The 21,198-nt window shown below is 37.1% G+C and overlaps 1 long non-coding RNA gene across 6 annotated transcripts in view; it reads left to right on the plus strand.

The window, feature by feature from the left end:
- Positions 1-9,222: 9,222 nt before the first annotated feature.
- LOC311581155 overlaps positions 9,223-21,198 on the plus strand; it is a 29,745-nt gene continuing 17,769 nt past the window's right edge. For 2 of the 6 annotated variants that reach the window (XR_014773665.1, XR_014773666.1), the window contains exons 1-2: positions 9,223-9,342; positions 12,308-12,470. This is a non-coding gene — a long non-coding RNA (uncharacterized lncRNA). Of the gene's footprint in view, positions 9,343-11,046; positions 11,076-11,371; positions 11,516-12,307; positions 12,471-21,198 lie in introns of those variants that run through there. The other 4 variants (XR_014773669.1, XR_014773668.1, XR_014773670.1 and 1 more) reach the window with 4 other exon arrangements.

Raw genomic sequence — 21,198 nt, forward strand, 5'->3', positions numbered from 1 at the left:
CAGAATGATTTCTTACATAAATCTTGCATAATATTCAGAAATACGTCCTGTTATTTTATGCATTTTTCTCTTTGTTGTGGTTTTGTTATTGTTCATGTGATGGGAACAAATATTTCATACAAAGTAGCAAAATTTATTTTCTCATATTTTTTTCTTAAAAAAAAAACAAATCCCCATCACTCATATTCACACTTGCTTGTCAAGCCAGCTACTTGAAGCTGTGACATCACTGCTACGACACTGGAAAAGTTCGAATGAACAAACAGGAATGGTGGATAGGTTTTGTTTTCTCTGGTGAGGTACCAGAGCCGCTTGTCTTCAGATTTTGTTTAGGGTATGGCTTTGAATTGCATTGAAATTAAAGGCCATATATCTGCACACATAAAGCCTTGAGCATAGTTTTATTTACTATAGAATTGACTATACATCCACAACACTGTGACGCTAAATCAGAAACTTCTTGAAGTATGCTGAGAAATTGTCAGCTCAAAACTTTCCAATTTTGATTTCTTATTCTAATGTCCCCATTCCTTGAGCAACATGCCACTTCCATTCTCAATTCATTCCACATCCAAGAAATAAAAATCAATACTATGGTTTGTTCAGTGATCGCAACTACTGTTAGGAAGAAAAGTTGGTTTTATGTCTTAATAATATTGGGAGGTTTTCACTGAAACTCAAAAAGGTGTTTCATGGGAATACTTGTTTATGCTAAAAGAAATATGGAGCCTGGGTTCTCAAAGTAATTTTTCTCTAAATAATAAAATAAATACCCAGTCTCAGAATTGTATTACAGCTAATGAACATATGCTTGTTTCTCTAGTGCAAGGCAAAGAGAGCATTTGTGTGCATACTTGGCAACACTGCACATTTTAAACATATAACAGAGATTGGGGAATTCCTGTTGAAGGAAGGTGGGCTTGAAGCTGCATTTCTGGGAGGAAGTGAATGAAAGTAGTGAACAGAAGAATGAATTCCATTCAAAGTGGGGAAGAGCGGGGAATGCAAATTACAAAGGTTGATACAGAACTGCTGAACAGTGTGTGAAATGGAAGAGGTACTTTGCAGAAGACTACCAAGCAGTGCACACACAAGTGATTCCCCACCAGAGAGAGAGAAAACAGATGCCTCATTGAAACTGTAATCTAGACATCAGTAGTTATACATATTTGCAGTCCTGGCTAGAGGACAATCCCATTGTCCTTGCGGGCCTCAAATCAAAACGGGGCTCTGCTGAAACAGCAACTGTTCTAATGCAGGTTAGCTGTGGTAAAGGGGTCTGCTTTCTCATCCTCTTGTGTCAGAAGAATGTGACCAGGCAGGCTCTTGGGAGAAAACTATTGTTTAAGACTCTGCTGTATTAGAGGATGATAAAGGGGCCAGTTTCAATTCAGGGATCCTGAGTCATCTTACCCAGGCCCATGGGTGGGAGAGAAGGCTGCATGGATCAGGGGAGGGTGGAATAAAGAGATAGTGAGGAGCTCAGGCAGCTGCAGATTCCAGCTGTGACAATATCTGTAGTCAGTAGCTCACAAAGCAAAGAAAGGAGCCCTGTAATAACAGACCTCATTGTTCCTGGTACTTCCCCCATATCCGCACTCAGGATACAGACGTTGATTTAGATATTTGGCACTAAAATGTGCACAGATTGGAAAATCTGTGGAGTGAGGCTCTACATGTTATATGCTGTCTCAAACTCTAGGTGGTCAAAAGTGGCTTCTGGGTGCACACAATAGGATAACTCTGGAGTGATTAGAGTGATACTGAACAACTGAGCTGTAACCAACATGGCCTTAACACATTTAGAGAGCATGAAATAACCAGAAAATAATGGTAAGGAAAAAACTCAATGAATCAAAACAAAGACATAATAAAAAGCCATCCAAATAAACTATGCACTTGAGAAGAAAGATATTAGTCTTTCTTCTATGTGGTAATTTGAAAAATTACTATGAGAGATTTTAATATAAAAACAATTATAGCCACAACTTCAAAACTTCTTTAAAGTGAAAAGAGTAAAGATTTAAGAATTTGCAATATTAAAGAAGCTGTGGTAAAATTAAGGGCATAGATAATTATTCAGTATAGCCATAGTATACAGGTTTCCAATTCCTGAGGCAGGGGAATGGACATCTAATCACAGGAGGCATGCATGTAGAACTACAAATACACATGGCCAGATTAGCTTCTCCATGACACATAATAATCAGAATCTTCAAACTAAAAAATAAAATATATTATAATCATGAGCAAATAATTCCAGTTGATTCACAAAAGAAAATGCAGTAAAATATCAAAAATTTTAACATTGATCCTAAGTCCTAGAAAACCATGTAATGATATATTTTAAACTTTGAAAATAAATAAATGCAGTAAAATAAGTATAACCAGCACAAATATTTTTTAACCTTGGGAAAAAATAAGAACATTTCAAAGCAAGTACAAACTGGAGTAATGTTGAACACCAAGCCAGTAGAAGACACTCAAGGGTATTCTGTCAAAAAAAAAAATACTGTCTCAATTATGAGATATCAAAAAAGAATAAACTGATTGAGAAAAATAGATGAATACAGGTCAACGAGGAAGTAATCAATTATGCCTGTTTCCATAACCTGACAAACCTTACTTTGAATATAAAAGATAAAGAAACGCTGCTGTTACAGTCAACTAGAAAAAATGATTATAACTAGAATCTATAAACATTTCTTCATAATAACCCTAAGTGAAAATGATTTTAAACTTACAGCTAATGACAAAGAATGCCTTATCTGGATTAGAAAGTAAGACCCCACTATCTGTTATGTTTGGGTTATACTCTTCTCTGGCAAAATTACAGATGAACTGAGAAATGAGGAACAAATATCATTACACCACGCAAATGGAATCTCAAAATTAGTGCACTTAACCATTTCAATATTTGCTGGAGTAGACTCCAATACAAATTAATCAAAAGTGATGAATCAGGTCACCACATATTACTAAAAGGAATATTCTATCAAGAGGACATAACAATTAAATGTAACATTATATAGTTTTCAAATGTTAAGTATCTTTATTTCACAAATGAACGCAAATGGAATACAAAATATATACATATGCATACTAATAGCACATTACCTCAGTGCTCCATTCATCATCCAGACTAAATATTAAAAAAAAAACTTCAGATTTAATTTACACTAAGCATCAAATGTGCTTAAATAGGACTAGTGTAAATTTAAGAATTTAAGAATGCAATTTCTCAGTAGCCCTAGAAATTTTCACTAAAGTAAGCCTAATATTAAGCCATGAATGTGTAATAGCAAATGTACCATAGTTAGTTGCATATCTCATCATATCACAGTGAAGTAAAATTAGGACTCAATAATAAAAAACTATGGAAACATATAGAGTTTGAATAATACACTGTACATTGATCAGTGGGTCACTGAAGATATCCCACAGGAAATCCAAAAGCTGTAAGAATCAAAGGAAAATGAAAAAAATTATTAACTGGACCTCTGGGGACAGCTGGTGTTCTGAAAGTAAACTTTGTATCTACAAATACTTATGTCGAAAAATTAGAATAATTAAGAAGATTGATAGAAGGGTACAAAATTTGTTTCCAAGGGATAAAATAGGCAGAGAATAAGAATCAGTAAAAAACAAATTGTTTGAGAAAGTTATAATCACACCTAATGTTCTGTATGCTAATTGAATTCAATCTCTGTAACATAAACCATCTGAAGAATCAATGGTAAGCAGGACATGGGACCTAGAAGTAACTGCTCTGGATTCCAGTCACCTTTGCTGAATTGCTGGTTTGCTGTTTAACAGGTCTACTGGAATCCTGCCAGCTATGCCAGTGGAATTGCTCCAAGAAACTGAATCTAAAAAAAGTCTACTTCTGTTCCTTTTAACCTCTTTTCTCTCCTATCTAAGGTAGGCAGGGTGGAAGGGGGGGGGCCTAAGTATAAAAGAACACCAAATAAAGTAGGTTTTCAAAAGTTCAAAGCCTACACATGATCAACTGTGATTACCTTGTTATGACAACCTGTTTTTATAACCACTTGTTGTTTTGACTTACTACCTTAGGACCACCTAGCAATCATGTCTTTGTTTCAAAAGGTTGTTATGATCAACTTTTGCTTATGTTCTGCTTTTATAAGCGGGACCTATATGGCTGACAGTTTCCCCCATTTGGAACTCCTTACCCATGTCCTATTAAAACTTTACCTTTCCATGTCCAATGCTGACCTCTTAAACCTTGTCTTTGGAGAGGCAGACTGTGTAGAGGAATTAAAAACTTGAGGGTTTTTTTTTATAGTTAATTGCTTACTTTAATTAATACGGCCACGATGATATTGTGGTAGCAGTCTTTCTCCTTGCATTTTGGATTATTACCTAACCCTGACCTCTCTCCCTCTCTTCCTAGCAGGGTGTCTATATAATTCCTAATCCCTCATTGAATGATCTCTCTCAATAAACTCTTCAAGCAGGAGGGAAAATGTAGAATAGAATGCATTAAAAACTACATGAACCAACCAAAAACCCCAAACAAAACAAACAAATCCCCCAAATCAAAAGCATTGCAACAAAACAAACAAACACCCCAAATGGAGAGCAATGCATCCAGCTAAGAAGCTACAGGCATCATTGGTACTTTTTCAAAAAATCTTCACAGTTCCCTATGCACTCTTCTCATAGAGTGCATAATAATTCACTCCTCAAATTCCTTCTATGAGACCATAGTCACATTGATACCTAAACCCCACAAAGACCCAACAAAAAAAGAGAATTTCAGACCAATTTCTCTTATGAACACTGATGCAAAAATACTCAATAAAATACTCGCAAAACAAATACAACAGCATATCAAAGACATCACTCACCATGACCAGGTAGGCTTCATTCCAGGCATGCAGGGATGGTTTAACATACGAAAATCCATCAACGTAATCCACCATATAAACAAACTGAAAGAGAAAAACCAACATGATCATCTCCTTAGATGCAGAAAAAGCATTTGACAAAATACAACACCCATTCATGTTTAAAGTTCTGGAGAGATCGGGAGTACAAGGCACTTATCTAACATAATAAAAGCTATATACAGAAAACCAATAGCCAACATTAAATTAAATGGAGAGATACTCAAGGAAATCCTTCTAAAATCGGGGAGCAGACAAGGCTGCCTTCTGTCCCCATATCTCTTCAATATAGTTCTTGAAGTTCTAGCCAGAGCAATAAGACTTCAAAAGGAGATCAAGGGGATCCAAATGGGAAAGGAAGAAGTCCAATTATCCCTATTTGCAGATGATATGAGAGTGTATATAAGTGACCCCAAAATTCACCAGAGAACTTCTACAACTGATAAACACCTTCAGCAAATTGGCAGGATACAAAATAAACTCAAAAAAGTCAGTAGCTTTCCTATATACAAATGACAAACAGGCAGAGGAAGAAATTAGGAAAACTACTCCCTTCACGATAGCCACAAGCAATATAAAATATCTAGGAGTAACTCTATCCAAGCAAGTGAAGGACTTATTTGAAAAAAACTTTAAACCTTTTAAGAAAGAGATAGAAGATGACATCAGAAGATGGAGAGATCTACCTTGTTCGTGGATCAGGAGAATTAACATAGTAAAAATGGCCATCTTACTAAAAGCAATTTACAGATTCAATGCAATCCCTATCAAAATACCTACAAAATATTTTGTTGATATTGAAAGATCAATTCTAAAATTCATATGGAGAAATACAGCCGAGAATAGCAAAAACAATCCTATAGAATAAAAGATCCTCCGGAGGCATCTCCATACCTTATCTCAAGCTGTACTACAGAGCAACAGTAATTGAAACTGTGTGGTACTAGCACAGCAATAGGCTGGTGGATTAATGGAATCGAATTGAAGACCCAGAGATGAATCCACACACATTTGCACACATGATTTTTTTTTTTACAAAGAAGCCAAATCTATTCAATGGAAAAATGATAGCATCTTCAACAAATGGTGCTGGTCTCACTGGATGTCTACATGTAGAAAAATGCAATTAGACCTCTGTTTGTCACCATGCAGAAAACTCAAGTCCTAGTGGATTAAATATCTCAACTTAAAACCAGAGACATTAATTCAGTTAGAGGAAAAAGTGGGGAAGAGCCTGGAACACATAGGCACAGGAGACAACTTCCTAAACAGTACACCAACAGCCTAGGCCTTTACATCAACAATTAATAAATGGGACCTCATGAGGCTGAGAAGCTTCTGTAAGGCAGGAGACACTGTCAGCAGAACAAAGCGACAGCCTACAGACTGGGAAAAGATCTTCACCAACCCTTCATCTGACAAAGGTCTAATATCCAAAATATATAAAGAACTCAAGAAATTAAACACCACAAAACCAAACAACCCAATTGAGAAATGGGGCTCAGAACTAAACAGAATTCTCAACAAAGGAATATCAAATGGCTGAGAAACACTTAAAGAAATGCTCGTCCTCATTAGTCATCAGAGAAATGCAAATCAAAAGGGCACTGAGATTCCATACAGACCTAGCCGATGAACAGGATATACTCCACCCTTGAGTGGAGAATGAGATCTGACTCTCACACAAACTCTGGTGCCCCTTTTCTGATCACATCCCCTGGATGGGGAGGCCTGGTGGCACTCAGAGGAAGGATAGCAAGTTACCAAGAAGAGACTCGATACCCTAAGAGGGAGAAGGGCTCCCTCAGTCACAGACATAGAGAAGGGGGGAAGCAGGAGGGAGGGAGGAATAGGAGGATACAAGGGAAGGCCTAACAATTGAGATGTAATATGAATAAATTCATTAAAAAAAAGAATTCACTCGAGTTTGGCAATGCTACGGGACAATGCTGCCTTTTCTGGGGTTGGAGGATTTCTGTATTATAACAGACATCATACACAAATTAGAATTGTAAAGGTAGATTAAAGGGAAGAGGAGCTGAGAATATAGTTGAGGACATTTCTTTGTGAATGGTACAGAAATGAATGACAGTTTAAAGGGCCTGAAGCATTCAGAAAAATTTTAATGAAGACTATTACAAATTAAGATATGTTCAGGAAGAACAGTACCATGTACTCTGAAATTATTTGATGATTAGGTCTCATTAAAGAAGCAATGTCTGCTGAGCATGTTTTAGTAAGAAGGACTAGCTTGTCTTCTTTTACTTTATAACTGCAGTAAGTCCAGTTATTTCTGTTTTCAAATGGTTCCTCATATTTTGATTTCTTGAAAGCATCCCTTTGACCCTGGAAGTAAAATTTTCATGTTACTGACTTTAAATCCTACACATATTTTAATTGACATATGTATATACTTTCAGAAAGTAATCATTACCTGGCTAGTTCATCAATTACTGTCACTTCCTCTTCTCATTTTTTTTCTCATAAAATCTTCACAAGCACAGCTATACAAGGTGATATTTTAAAATATCTCTTTAGATGTATTTGTTTATCAAATATGTAGATTTAGTTATCAAATACATAAAAGTATTTGAACCTTCTGTCTACATGTATGCATTTTCACCATGATTGTGCCTGCAGATTGCAGAAGTCAGGAGATCGTATGAGATCCCCTGGAGCTTTAGTTATGGATGACTGTGAATCACAACCTGGGTGCTTAGAACCAAACCAAGGTCTTTTGCATGATCAACACCTGCTCTTAACTATGAATTATGTCTCTAGTTCCATATGGTACATTTTTACTACTAGAGAAAGAAAGTTTAATTTCTATATTGTCTAATCTGCATCAAAACCACTGAAATTTTAGTTTTGTCTAATTTAAAGAAAATAATGTGTCATCCACCTGTAAATGTTGATTTTATTTCCTCAGATGAGGGTATGAGCTAAGAGTCATTCTCAAGTCTTGCTGAATTCTTGTTCGCTGGTTCTAGCCTAAACTCCTTTCCAAGATGGTTGATTCAATATAGATTCTCTTGGCTTCTGACTGAATTGCTCTGCCTGACCTCAATCTAATTCTGGCAATATATATTAATATTCTGGCTCCCTTGCATTCTCTGGCTCATTCTTTCATATGTGTCTAGCTTGTCATCTCTGTACCTTGTCTCTGTAAAAACTCTTATAATCAACTCTTGGTTTAAAAAAAAGAATCCCTCTTTGTCTTCCTGCACTGCTCCTAAGTATGCTCTCTTTCCTGTGCTCTTCTCCTGAGAGTTGGTAATACCCTATGTGTGATTCATTCTCTCAAATCTTTCTTTGATTTGTCACTTAGTCTGCCTCTTACCAATATATCTCTTCTTTCTATAGACTAATTTTACCTTCTTTGTTTGCGATTAAAGGGCATGGTTGTATTCCAGTAATATCATAATGTAATCCAGAGTGTGTCTGCATTCCAGCGGGATCACACAGACCTAGAATGTGTTTGAGGTCTGGATGTTTTCTTTGAAGCAGAAAATATTCTTCTGACTTGGAAAATTTTGTAGACTCCATGTCTATATGATAGAAACCAAGAAGCATAAATGAAGTGATCCAGAGTCTGACAGATTCCCTCTAGACTAACAATGAACAGTTGTATCTGCTTTCCACTATTTCTGTTGTTGGTTTTCATACAAATTAGAAAACAGGATTGATTAGTATAGCTAAATACCACTTTTCTCCCTTTGATTATCATTTTTGAGTGTCACTTTCTTACCATACAGTGTTAAATCATTTCCATGTAATCAAGATGTGTACAGAATAATTCAAAGTATTTTACTTTGTTATTTACTAACATGAGCCCTTAGGGAAATTCCATGGAGCCCAAATATGAACATATTCTGGGCTGAAAGCCCATAGATTTGATTCATGATCAAACTGTGATGCTAATATTTTTAAATAGATGGTTTATCATTATGGTTCCTTGTCCTTCATCCTATAGGGCTCTTCTGGTGTCCACCTTCACTTGAGGCAAGCAAGTACACTGGGAAATCTTATACTTGTTTATTCTTGTGAGTCTTTAGGAAAGATTAAATCAGTATTTATTTGCTGTTTTCTTAGCTTTCTCAGACTGAAGGATTAGAATTGAAAGGCCTCTTTCTTTTGTAATCTACATGGACCTTAGCCTTTCAAAGTCAGAGCACAAATAATTAGAAATCCTCTGAATCAGGTCAAGGATGCATTGCCTTACTAGTCAGCTCTTTTGTCTTTGTGGATGAGGAGGATTCTAAAACTATCTTCTGGAAGTCTGAAGTTGTTGCTAAGAAGTATGTGAATTCTGATCTAGGCTCATCTTTGTGACCTGTGAGAACTGTGGAGTGTGTCTCTCCCTGTTCTTCTTGGATGGAATTTTGAATGGAGTTTGATTTAAACTGGAGCCAGACTCAGCCTGATTCACATGGTATTGTAGCACTACTCCTTTTTCCTTTCAGATTTCAGTGGGCATCTGTCCTTGCTTTTCCTGGCAAGGTCTGCAGTGTCAATATGTCAACATACTAATCTTCTTTAGCCTTCAGTTTAGTGTTTGGGTATGAGCAACCTCTAGTCAATTTGGCAGCTTCTTTATGTCTTACTTTCTGCACAAGACTAAATGTCATCCTGGAAAGGATTGTACTACCTGTGACTCCATGCCTGAGACACAAATAAGATAACATTCTGTAAAGATTCCTCCTCCCTCAATTCCTCCCAAGCACAGTGGTCTTTGTTGAGAACTTTCCCCACTACACCTGGCACAGCTTGTTTTCTTTCCCATGCTGTAAAAATAGCCTTCGAACATGGTGTAGGAGATCTTAGTGATGACTCAGTTGATAAATTCTTGACAGTAAAGCAAGTGGACCTGGGTTTGTATCTAAGGCTGGTGTACTGGTGCATGCCTGCCACCACTCTACTGTAAATGCTAAGAGAGGAAGAGCTCTGGGGTTTCCCATCCAGCCTGATGTTAAGTCTACACACCCATACCAATACCAGTTTTAAGTATTTCTCTAATTTCTGTTTGTTTTTTACTTTAAAAAATTGAAGTTATAATATAATTAATTTTTTTCTCTCTCCTTCAAATTTATAGCCTCTTTTCCACTTATTTCATGACCTTTTCAGAATATCTTCTGTGTGACAAACATATACACACACATATATATATACACACATATTATGTATATATACATATATATGTACACACACACACACACACACACACACACACACACACACACACACACACACACATATATATATGGGTAAATGCCCTATGATCAGTCTGGATAGTACTATTTATAACTAAGTTTTTATGGCTGACCATTTGGTAGTAGATAACCAATTGGTGTGTCTTCCCTAGAGAAGACTATTTCTTTAACTCTCAGCATCCTTAAATACCTGTAGTTCTTTGTGTATGGTTGAAACCTCATTGGCTTTCTCTAGTTTACTTTGGTATGTCTAATGAACTCATGTTTATGCAGTCATTTTGGTGACACTTTATGAATATGGCCTCAAAATGACTACGAGACACAATCTTCCAGTGAACTCTCTGATCTCTTGGCCCTTACAATCTTCTTTCTTGCCTTGTCTTTTGAATTGTTCCCTGAGCTTTAGTTGTGGGTGTTATATTGTAGATGTATTTATGGTGACTGGGTTCTACAACTGTGTATTTTGATTGGTTGTGGTTTTAATAAGGGCCTCCATTTGTTAGGAAGAGAATTTTCCTTGGGGAGGTATAAAAACTACAATTATCTGTGTATATAGGGACAAATCTAGTGTAGTTAGGGACAGATTACGCTGATTTATTAAGTTGTGGTTATAAGTTCTCCTCTAAATTCCATGACTTCACTAGTCCTGGGTAGTTGGGTAGGTTTCCAGTACCAACAACATCTCTGTTGTTGAACAGATCTTTAACCCTATTTGGGTGTTGTTGATTACCTCCAAGTATGTATGCCCCTACTCTACCCTTAGGGTTATCATGCTATGCTAATTGTTGTGGTTCATAGACAGAAAAGTATTTCTCAAAAAATATGTACTATTGAGTCACCAATTCCTTATAGTATATGAAAAACATGGATCTATTTTTTTTTTAATTTTGACTTCCAGTAAGAAGAATAGATTGAGACTCCTATACCTCTGGGGAAATCTGTAAGAATGTATTGGGTGAGAAAAATGGAGACCTTCTGAATCTGTATAAATTATATAAAACTTTGGCATAAATATCTTCCTTTATTTTATATTGGTGTAGTTTTCAATCCATCTTGTCCCCATTTCCCTGCCTGAGAAGCTAGGAAATAATATCAGACTTCTAGTCTCAGGACATGAATTAATATTCTACTGCCCTTAGAACACACAAACTGAGAAAACTAACACTGGGTGGCACTCTATAGAAGTTGAAGTTGAGCTGATAGTCTGATAACCAGCTTCACCTATGTTATGAAAAACTTTAACTTGCACAGCAAAGCACCCAGGACCTGTTCTCAGGGGAAGGCTTGCAAGAATTGAGACAGAGCTGGAAGGCCCCTAGGGGTGACGGCTGCCCTGCAGTATACCAATCTTAGCTGCACTTTATTGTTCCTTTTTCTGAAATATCTCAAATCAAGGTAATAAAAATAAAAGTTTCCATTGTTTCTATGTCTAGTCAACATTGTTATAAATAATATTTTTATACTTTTATAAATACTTTTATAAGTATTTATAAAATACTTTTATAAATAATAAATTATACTTTCATAGTGGTGGCCAAACTATTCCTATGGAAGGTTGAAAATATCTTATCCGTGCATGTGTGAAACACAGTACACATAGAATACATGAATAAATATGCAGTACCACCATGCTTCCAAAATTTCCCAGGAGGGATTCAACTGGTGTCTAACAACACTTAGAAATGTAATTTTGAAAAAAAAAAACCTAAGTTTATCACATTTTTACCTATGGTGGAGAGTGGGTCCATGTATGTTTTGGATCCCTGTGTTTTATTTTGGCTAATTGTAGTCTTTTTAGCATCCTTCTGCTTGTGTAGGAAATATTTAAACTTCTCTAAAAATAATTTGAGGAATATTCTAGACAAGGATGTGCATGTGATATATCTTGAGCAAATACTATCTTAAAATTTTCTCAATTCTTATATGATGTAGTTTTGTTGTTAAAGCAGACCCTGTTGACATGGTCTGTTTAGTCATTTTCTTATATCTGACCATTTCCCTTCAGACACTAAAATGAGCTTAAATGCAAAAGTGACATTATCTGCCATTTTGCACAGCTCCTGTCAACACAGAGAGCTTGACATTAAGTCATTTTTTTTCATGTTTATTTTAAAAGTGTTCTCATTAAAATAGCTGGCCAAGATCCTATGAACTCAAGTGTCTGTCTATTTTACTGTTTCCAGAGAGACCATCTAGATGAAACCAGGCATGTTTAGACACAAGAACAAATAATGGCAATCCCATTTAAAAGGTGCAATAATAGAATTATATACAAAGGACATCTCCAGGACAAAGAAGGGAGAAGTGAATGGCTTTCCACAGAAAGTGACAATTGCACTGAGTCTCAAACGTAAGTACAACATTTCATGGTGAGCTGGGAACAAAAGGGCAATCCTATTAGAGGCAAAAAGAAAGACCAGGAAACAAGCAGCCTTAAAGATATTGAACCATATAATGATTAACTATGGGAGGTAATGCATTTATTAATTACATAGATATACATGACCACAGTGGATATACACTACAGCAAATTATATCCTATCTGTTTAATGTGCATAATTATCTGTCACTCTTTTAATAACCTATATTGGTTCTGAAACTGCAGGAAGTTCAGAGTAGTGGAGGCAGACTCACTACTAAATGTCTAATAGGGCTGCAAACACAGAACCCAGGAAAGGATGTATGTTGAAAAAACCTACTGCTAGGGAAACATTCAGCCATTTTCCTCATAGGCAGTGGTAAAACTAAAATGGGTTTTACTGGAAAGGCCTTCAATGCTTTTCTTTATAAAACATGATGTCCAGTCAGTCTTTATGAGGAGTGAGACACTTACATTAAAATGACCCCTTGGCCACAGCAAGGCCATGGACATCAGCATGGCCCCTAGTGACAGCATGGACCACAGTCTGTCTTTTTAAAAATGACCAAATTGTATCTGTAGGACACTGTCAGAAAGTCAAATAATATTCAATGTTTTGTGTGTCAGCCAACAAACCTGGAATCCAACAGAGAGTCAGACTGCAACATTTTAAAATGTACTGAGTGCTAATGTGGTGAGTCTGTGGGTAAAGGCACTGACTAACAAAACTAAAGATCTGAGTTCAATTCTCAGAGCCAACATTGTGAAAAGAGAATACTGACTCCGGAAAGCTTTCTTCTAACTCCAGCACACATGTCACCACATAACACTTGCACATGAGTGTGTATGCACATATACACAAGCAAATGTAAATTATTTTAATTTAAAAAAATAACATATTTTAAGGTACAATTTACTTATGTATAAATATAGGTACCAGAACCTGTACTATTTACCTTGCAGTACCAGAAAACCCGGGACACATTTCCATCATCAGTACTTTATAGGATCCAGATAATATGGCATCATGAGTAATTTTGCTCATACCAGCTAGAGTATTTGAAATTGTAACACTCACATCTCTCTTCCTGTGTATTATCCACACTATTTGCTTATTTGAAAATATCGATTAGAAAAATACAGTTTGTGTCTCACAAAATCAGAGTGTAGGAACCTACACATTAGGATAGTCCGTCATTTTGCTATACTTCATTCTACAGAAATCCAGCCATTGGAACAAAATCCCATTTTAGGTTCTGTGATGTTATGACAGTATCTGTAACTTGGGATACTATTCATATTCATGAGTCAATTTGCATATTCATTTAATATTCTCCTCCTTTGCTTCACTTGTGATACGCTATGTAAATTGCCAGCTCAATTTCCAAACACTGTGGTAAGCATGTAGTTAGAGGCAATGATATGCCATAGCACTTACACAAAGAAATCAAAATATTTTCAGGCACACAATTGAAGCTTCCTATGTGAAGGGATTTTATGCTTTCATTTCAAAGTCAGCGCCCTTTCCAAGCCAGTGTTTTCAAAATCAAACTGTCCAACAATTTGAAAGTGCTTGGAGCTTGCTTTTTGACAATGACTGCCTCTTTCTTATTCATTATAAAGAGTTCTCATTATCTTTTGTCTTATCACCACATTCTAAGAGGATTTTAAGATATCCTCACTAGTCATTTTTTGCTCGAGTATTTGGGGTTTTTGCTTACTGATTTTGAAATTGATTTGTAATTTGAGCACACTCCTTCACAGTATTAGCAAGATAATTAATACAAAGAGGTTAACTATGCAGTGAACCTTTTAGATTATGTAAAGAAGTAGTTTAACAGGGAACTGAGAACTTAGACATTATGATGTTCATGAGGGTGAACTCTGCTGTGCACGTGTGTGTAGTCTTTAAATCAAGTTAAACAAATTTCCTTTCTCAACAATTTATCATTTATTTCATACAAATTCCTCTTTTTTTTATTAATTTATTTGTATTACATCTAGATTGTTGACCCTTCTCCTGTTTCCTCCCATTATTCCCTCCCTCCCACTTCCCCCCTTCTGCCCTCCCCTATGTCTGTGATTGAGGGAGACCTCTCCCCCTATATATGCTCTTAGGATATCGAGTCTCTTCTTGGTAACTTGCTATTCCTCCTCTGAGTGCCGCCAGGCCTCCCCATCCAGGGGACATGGTCAGAAAAGGGGCACCAGAGTTCGTGTGAGAGTCAGATCTCACTCTCCACTCAATGGTGGAGAATATCATGTTCATCGGCTAGGTCTTGGTAGGGGTTGGAAGTTTACTGCCTATATTCTCCTTGGCTGGTGCCTTAGTTTGAGGAGACCCAGATCTGCCTGTCATAAAGTTCTTGTAGGTTTCCAGGACCCTGTGGGTCCTACTATTTCCCCATTCTTCCATGCTACTCTCGCCGAAAGTCTCAATAGGATGTCCTCTCCTCTGACCCACTTTCCTGGTAAGTAAAGTTTTTCATGGGACGTATCCTTTGGACTAGTGTTTTGATATAAGTGAGTATATCTTTGTCTCTTTTTGCTTCTGGGTGAACTCACTCATTATGATAATTTCTAGTTCAATCCATTTGTCCAATTTTCGGGAATTCCTTGTTTTTAATAGCTGGGTAGTATTCCATAGTGTAAATGTACCACAGTTTCTTAGTCCATTCTTCTACTGAGGGACCCTTAGGCTGTTTCCATGTTCTGGCTATTATGTATAAAGCAGTTATGAACATGGTTGAGCATATGTCCCTGTTATATGCTAGGGCATTTTCTGGGTATATTCCTAGGAGTGGGATAGCTGGGTCTTGAGGAAGCTCTATTCCCATTTTTCTGAGAAAGCGCCAGATAGCTTTCCAAAGTGATTGTACTAGTTTGCATTCCCACCAGCAATGAAGGAGTGTTCCTCTCTTTCCACATCCTCGCCAACATGTGGTGTCATTTGAGTTTTTGATCTTAGCCATTCTGATGGGTATAAGATGGAATCTCAGTGTCGTTTTGATTTGCATTTCTCTGATGATTAACGAGGACGAGCATTTCTTTAAGTGTTTCTCAGCCATTTGATATTCCTCTGTGGAGAATTCTCTGTTAAGTTCCAAGCCCCATTTTGCAATTGGGTTGTTTGGTTTTGTGGAGTTTAATTTCTTGAGTTCTATATATATTTTGGATATTAGACCTTTGTCAGATGAAGAGTTCGTGAAGATCTTTTCCTGGGCGTGGTGGTGCAGGCCTTTAATCCAAGCACTCCGGAGGCAGAGGCACTGCGAGTTTGAGGCCAGCCTGGTCTACAAAGCGAGTGTAGGACAGCCAAGGCTACACAGAGAAATCTTGTCTCAAAAAAAAAAAAAAACAACAAAAAGAAAGTATTAAGAAAGTATTTTGAAATATACTATATGGCTCCATTCCCACAGCCACCCTGCTGAATAACACTCCAGAAATCCATCTTCTATCTGACTGAAACTTGCATTAATCAGTGCCTCTGTTTATGTTTTTCCTTCCCAACTTCTCCTAGTGTCAGCTGACAGTCATTCTTTGCTTAATTTTTATAATATAAAATTTTCAGATTGTACATGTGAACAATATGTTAATTATTTTTCCATTCCATTCCTGGCTTATTTTATTTATCATCATGACTACTACCTCTATCCATACACTAATGACAGCATTCTGTTTTTTTTTTCATGTATAAATAGTAGTCTAACTCATGGAGTGGTACCAGTATGTGCATGTATGTGGGTAAATGTATATATGTATCACATTTTCTTACAACATACTATTTATCAACTTGTGTTCTGATGCGAACGAGGTTTTGTGTTTCTTTTGGTTACTGAAGACAATGATTCAATAATTAGAAGAGTGAAGGTTTTGTTGGCACATTGATATATATATATATATCAATATCTGTGGCTAAATGTCCAAGAAAGGATTAAGAAATTACATGGTGTTTTATTTCTCATTCTTTAATTTTCTACCTTGATGTACTCTCTAGAATGACTTAGATCATATCCCCCTTTTCCCTCACTCAATTCCATTCACACACCACCCAACATGTTGTCTTCCCAATTTCATGTTCTGCTTTCTGTCCCTGTCTCTCTGTCTCTGTCTCTGTCTCTGTCTCTGTCTCTGTCTCTGTCTCTCTCTCTCTCTCTCTGGTTTTTTGAAACTGTTTCTCTGTGTATCCCTGACTATCCTAGAGCTCTATAGTCAAGACTGGCCTTGAGATCATAGCTTCTCCTGCCTCTACCTCAGAGTGCTGGAGTTAAAGGCCTGCATCATCACTCGCTTACAGCATCTTCTTCTAGTTTTTAATATTTTTTATGGTTACAACATTTCTCTCTTCCCTTTCCTCAACTTCAAATCCTCCCATATTCCTGTCTTTGCTCTTTTTCAATTTCTTTTTATTTTTTTAAAATATCACACCAAGTCCACTCAGCACTGTATGTATGTATATGCATGACCATCCAGTAGGGCAGGAACAACCTACTAGTGGCCGCATTCCCTTAGAGAAATGATTTCCTCTTCTACATGCTGGAACCCTAGCTTCTCACCTAAGGGATGGAGCATCATGATCCCTCCCAACTCCACACTGGAATTTGAATTAACTTGATCTAGCACGGGTACTGTTCAAGTAACCACAGCTAAAGGAGTTTGTTAGTGCCATATCTACATAATGAACAAAGGACTATTTTTAGCTCCGTTCTCCATCTTGAGGAGCCTCTATACTATTTTCCACAATGACTGAACTCCCCAGTGACACTGATGTCCTGATTATCTTTTGCTCACTCACTGCCTCCAAGACCTCTTAACGTTATATTAATTTGCATATTTGGTTATGCTTTTTAAAATGTTACTATTCCAAATTTCATTCGTAAACTTTGATCCACCCCCATCTTAGTTTTTACATTCAGTGAATTTTATCTCCAGGGAGTCACTTTGATTTACCAAAAAATTGAGGAGAAAAATTAGCAGTGTCCTATATATTTGTCCAGATGCACAGTTCCCTACAAATAACACATTGTGTTAGTAGGATATATAAGATGTAACTGATTAGCTGACATTAAGGTACTCTTAGCCAAGGCTCAGATTGTTTCCTTTGGCACATAGTCTGTATTGAGTGGTTTGGAGTTTTGGTAAAAGCATATCATGAACCCTTAAATACAGTATTACAGGAATGTTTTCACTGTCCTTAAAATGCCAGGACCTTTATTCATTCATCTGACCTTTGCCCCATACCAACAAACTTCTGGCAATTATGTTCTTTCTCCAGCTACCAACCCCACTTTCTATAATGATACATAATTAGATTAAAAGAGATTACAAACATTCCAGATTATTTTTTCTGTGTCTGTACTAGGATGTTCATCAGCTGGCAAAGACCAAGTCCCAGAAAGAGATAGTTCCTCTTCTAGTGGATAAACATCACTTGTTCTTTCACAAGTCTGTTTCCCATCCCATACTTAGTATCAAATTGAAAACATGTTTTCATACACTACATATGACCAAGTAGGCTTCATCTCAGGCAAGCAGGAGCAGTTCAATATAAAGAAAACCATCAGTTTAATCCACCATATAAATAAACCATATAAAAAGCCCATGTGATTATATCTTTAGATTCTGAAAAAGCATTTGACAAAATCCAACACCTGTTCATGTTTAAGGTCTTAGAGAGATCAGATAGGTATATAAGGCATATACCTAAACATACTAAAGGCTATATACAGCAGTCCAACAGACAACGTCAAATTAAATGGAGAAAAACACAAAGCAATTCCACTAAAGTCAGAGATAAGACAAAGTTGTCCATTCTCTCTGTAGCTCTTCAATATAGTACTTTAAGTTCTAGTTAGAGCATTAAGACAACAAAAGGAGATCAAAGTGATCCACATTGGAAAGGTAGAAATAGACTTATTGCTATGTGCAGATGATACAGTATTCATAAATGACTTCCAAAATTCCACCAGAGAACACCCACAGCTGATAAACTACTTCGGCAAAGTAGCCAGATACAAGATTAATTTAAAAAATCAGTAGCCCTCCTGTATACAAATGATAAAGGAGATGAAAAAGGTATTTGCGCAACTATACTCTTCTCAATAGGTACAAACAATATAAATTATTTTGGTTTAACTCTAACCAAGCAAGTGAAAGATGTGCATGAAAACTATTTCATCTCTGAAGAAAGAAATTTAAGAAGATATCAGAAGTTGTAAAGACCTCCCATGGATCAGAAGGATCAAAATATTAAAAAGGGCCATCTTACCAAAGGCAATCTGCAGATTCAATGTAATCCCTATTAAAATGCCTACACAAATCTTCACAGACTTGAAAGGTCCGTTGTTCTCAACTTCTTATAGAAAAACAAAAAACCCAGAGTAGCAGAACCAATCATGTACAATAAAAGATCTTCTGAAGCAATCTCCATTCCTTATGTCAAGCTATAGTATATAGCAACAGTAATAAAAACAGCATAATATTCTTGTAGAAATAGGGTGATTGATCAATGAAACTGAAATAAAAACCTAAAAATAAACCCACAGCATGGATACTTGATTTTTGCCAAAGAAGCCAAAACCGTACAGTGGAAAAAAAAAATCTTTACCAAATGGTGCTGGTCTAACTGGATGTCTACATATAGGTAAATGCAAATGATGCATATTTATAACCATGCAAAAAACTAAAGTCCAAGGGGATTAAATGCCTCAACATAAGAACAGACACACTAAATCTGTTAGAAGAAAAAGTGGGGGATGACATTGAACTCATTGGCACAGGAGACAACTTCTTGAAGAGAACACCAACACCTTAGGCTCTAAGATCAACAATTAGTAAATGGGACCTCTTAAGGCTGAAAATCTGTAAAGCAAAGAACGCTTTCAACTGAAAAAACTAGCAGTGTACAGACTGAGAATTATCTTCACCAACCCTCTATCTGACAGAAGGCTAATATACAAAATATATAAAGAACGCAAGAAACTAAATAACAACAAACCAAATAATCCAATTAAAACATAAGGTACAGAGCTAGACAGGGAATTCTCAAAAGAAATATGGAATGACAGAAAAGCACTTAAAGAAATGTTCATTGTCCCTAGACATCAGCGAACTGCATATTAAAGTGGCTGAGATTCTATCTTACACATATCTCAATGGCTAAGATCAAAAACTCAAATAACAGCCCATTCTGGAGAGAATGTGGAGAAAGGAGAACACTGCTCCATTGCCGGTGGGGGTATAAACTTATACAACTGCTTTAAAAATCAATCTGGCACTTTCTCAGAAAACCGCAAATAGCTTTACCTCAAGACCCAGCTGAGGGAACCAGGCCTGACTGGGCTGCCTGCTTGTCTTGCTGTTTCATATCCTGTTTCTAGCAGCTTCCATGTCTGTGTTTATCTTTGTTAGCTAGTCATGTTTACTGTTCTGAGAACGCACCCCTCCCTTCCTAGAGACTTTTCCTCCTGTGTGTAATCACCTCTTGAGGGCTTTCACCTGGGAGGAGGATTCCTGTTTTGCTCCCTATAAGAAGGCTCTTTGGAACTCTGGGAAAGGGGATAATAAATCACTGCTGCAGCTGCTGCTGTGGCTGCTGCTCTCTTAGCACGAAGGACCCACTGTGTTATTGTGTGTGTGTGTGTGTGTGTGTGTGTGTGTGTGTGTGTGTGTATGAGTTAAATCCACAGTTCCTCACCCTCGACTCGGTACCGCGGTGGTGCGGGCGCCACACCCAGCTATACCATTCCTGGGCATATAGCTGAAAGATGTTCCGCCATATAATAAGGACATTTATTCAACTATGTACATAGGACCGTTATTCACAATAGCCAGAAGCTAGAAACAACCTAGATATACCTCGAATGTAGAATGGATACAGAAATTGTGGTACATTTGTACAATGTGGTTGGCAGCAGGGACTGCCTATGACATGAACTCTGGTGTGTGAAATTTATCACTTCCTCTTGGTGGGGCAGTGTTGAGGGCCCACAAGGGAAGGTGATGCATGCTAAGCTGATGAGTTCTCATAGGCTGTGGTCAAATGATGGGGGAGGAGTGCTCCCCCATGATAGGACTAGGAGAAGGGAATAGGCAGAAGAGTAAAGGAGGGTGGGAACTTGAAGATATGAGCAAGGGGGTAATAATTGGGATATAATGTAAATAAATTATGAAAAGTTAAAATGAAAAAATAAAAAGAAAGAGAGCACGCTGGAAGAGGACTACAGCTACAAACACTCAAAGCCAGCCCCAAGTGGTCTCCTGCCTCTAGTACAGCTATGGTGTTATGATATCTCAAACAGCATCACCAATCAGGGGCCAACTGTTTAAATATCTGATCCTGTAGAGAACATTTTCCATTCAAGCCACCAAACCCTACAAACTTACTAAGGGCATGTTGTCAGACTTTTGGCTACCATAGTGGTGTTGAATCCCAGGTCTTTTATTATTTTGTTGCTAACTAAACTATCTGGTGTCCAACCCCATCAGAGACTTGAAAAGGAATAAAATTAATCACTTGCGTGTAAACAGGGAGTGCAGGTTAGTGGCTTCCAAAGTGAGAAATTGACAGAGACAGTTTGCTGCCTGAGCAATCACCCAAAACTCTCTATAAAGTTGGAGGATCTTCTTCAGCCTCCTGGCCCAATATATGTGACAGACATATTTGTGAGCTTACCCTGTCTTGGCAGAGTTTGGCTGTCAACTCTGTCTGTATGCAAAC

This window comes from Acomys minous (genome assembly GCF_964271855.1).
Source record: "Acomys minous genome assembly, chromosome: 13".
Taxonomy (NCBI): Eukaryota; Metazoa; Chordata; class Mammalia; order Rodentia; family Muridae; genus Acomys; species Acomys minous.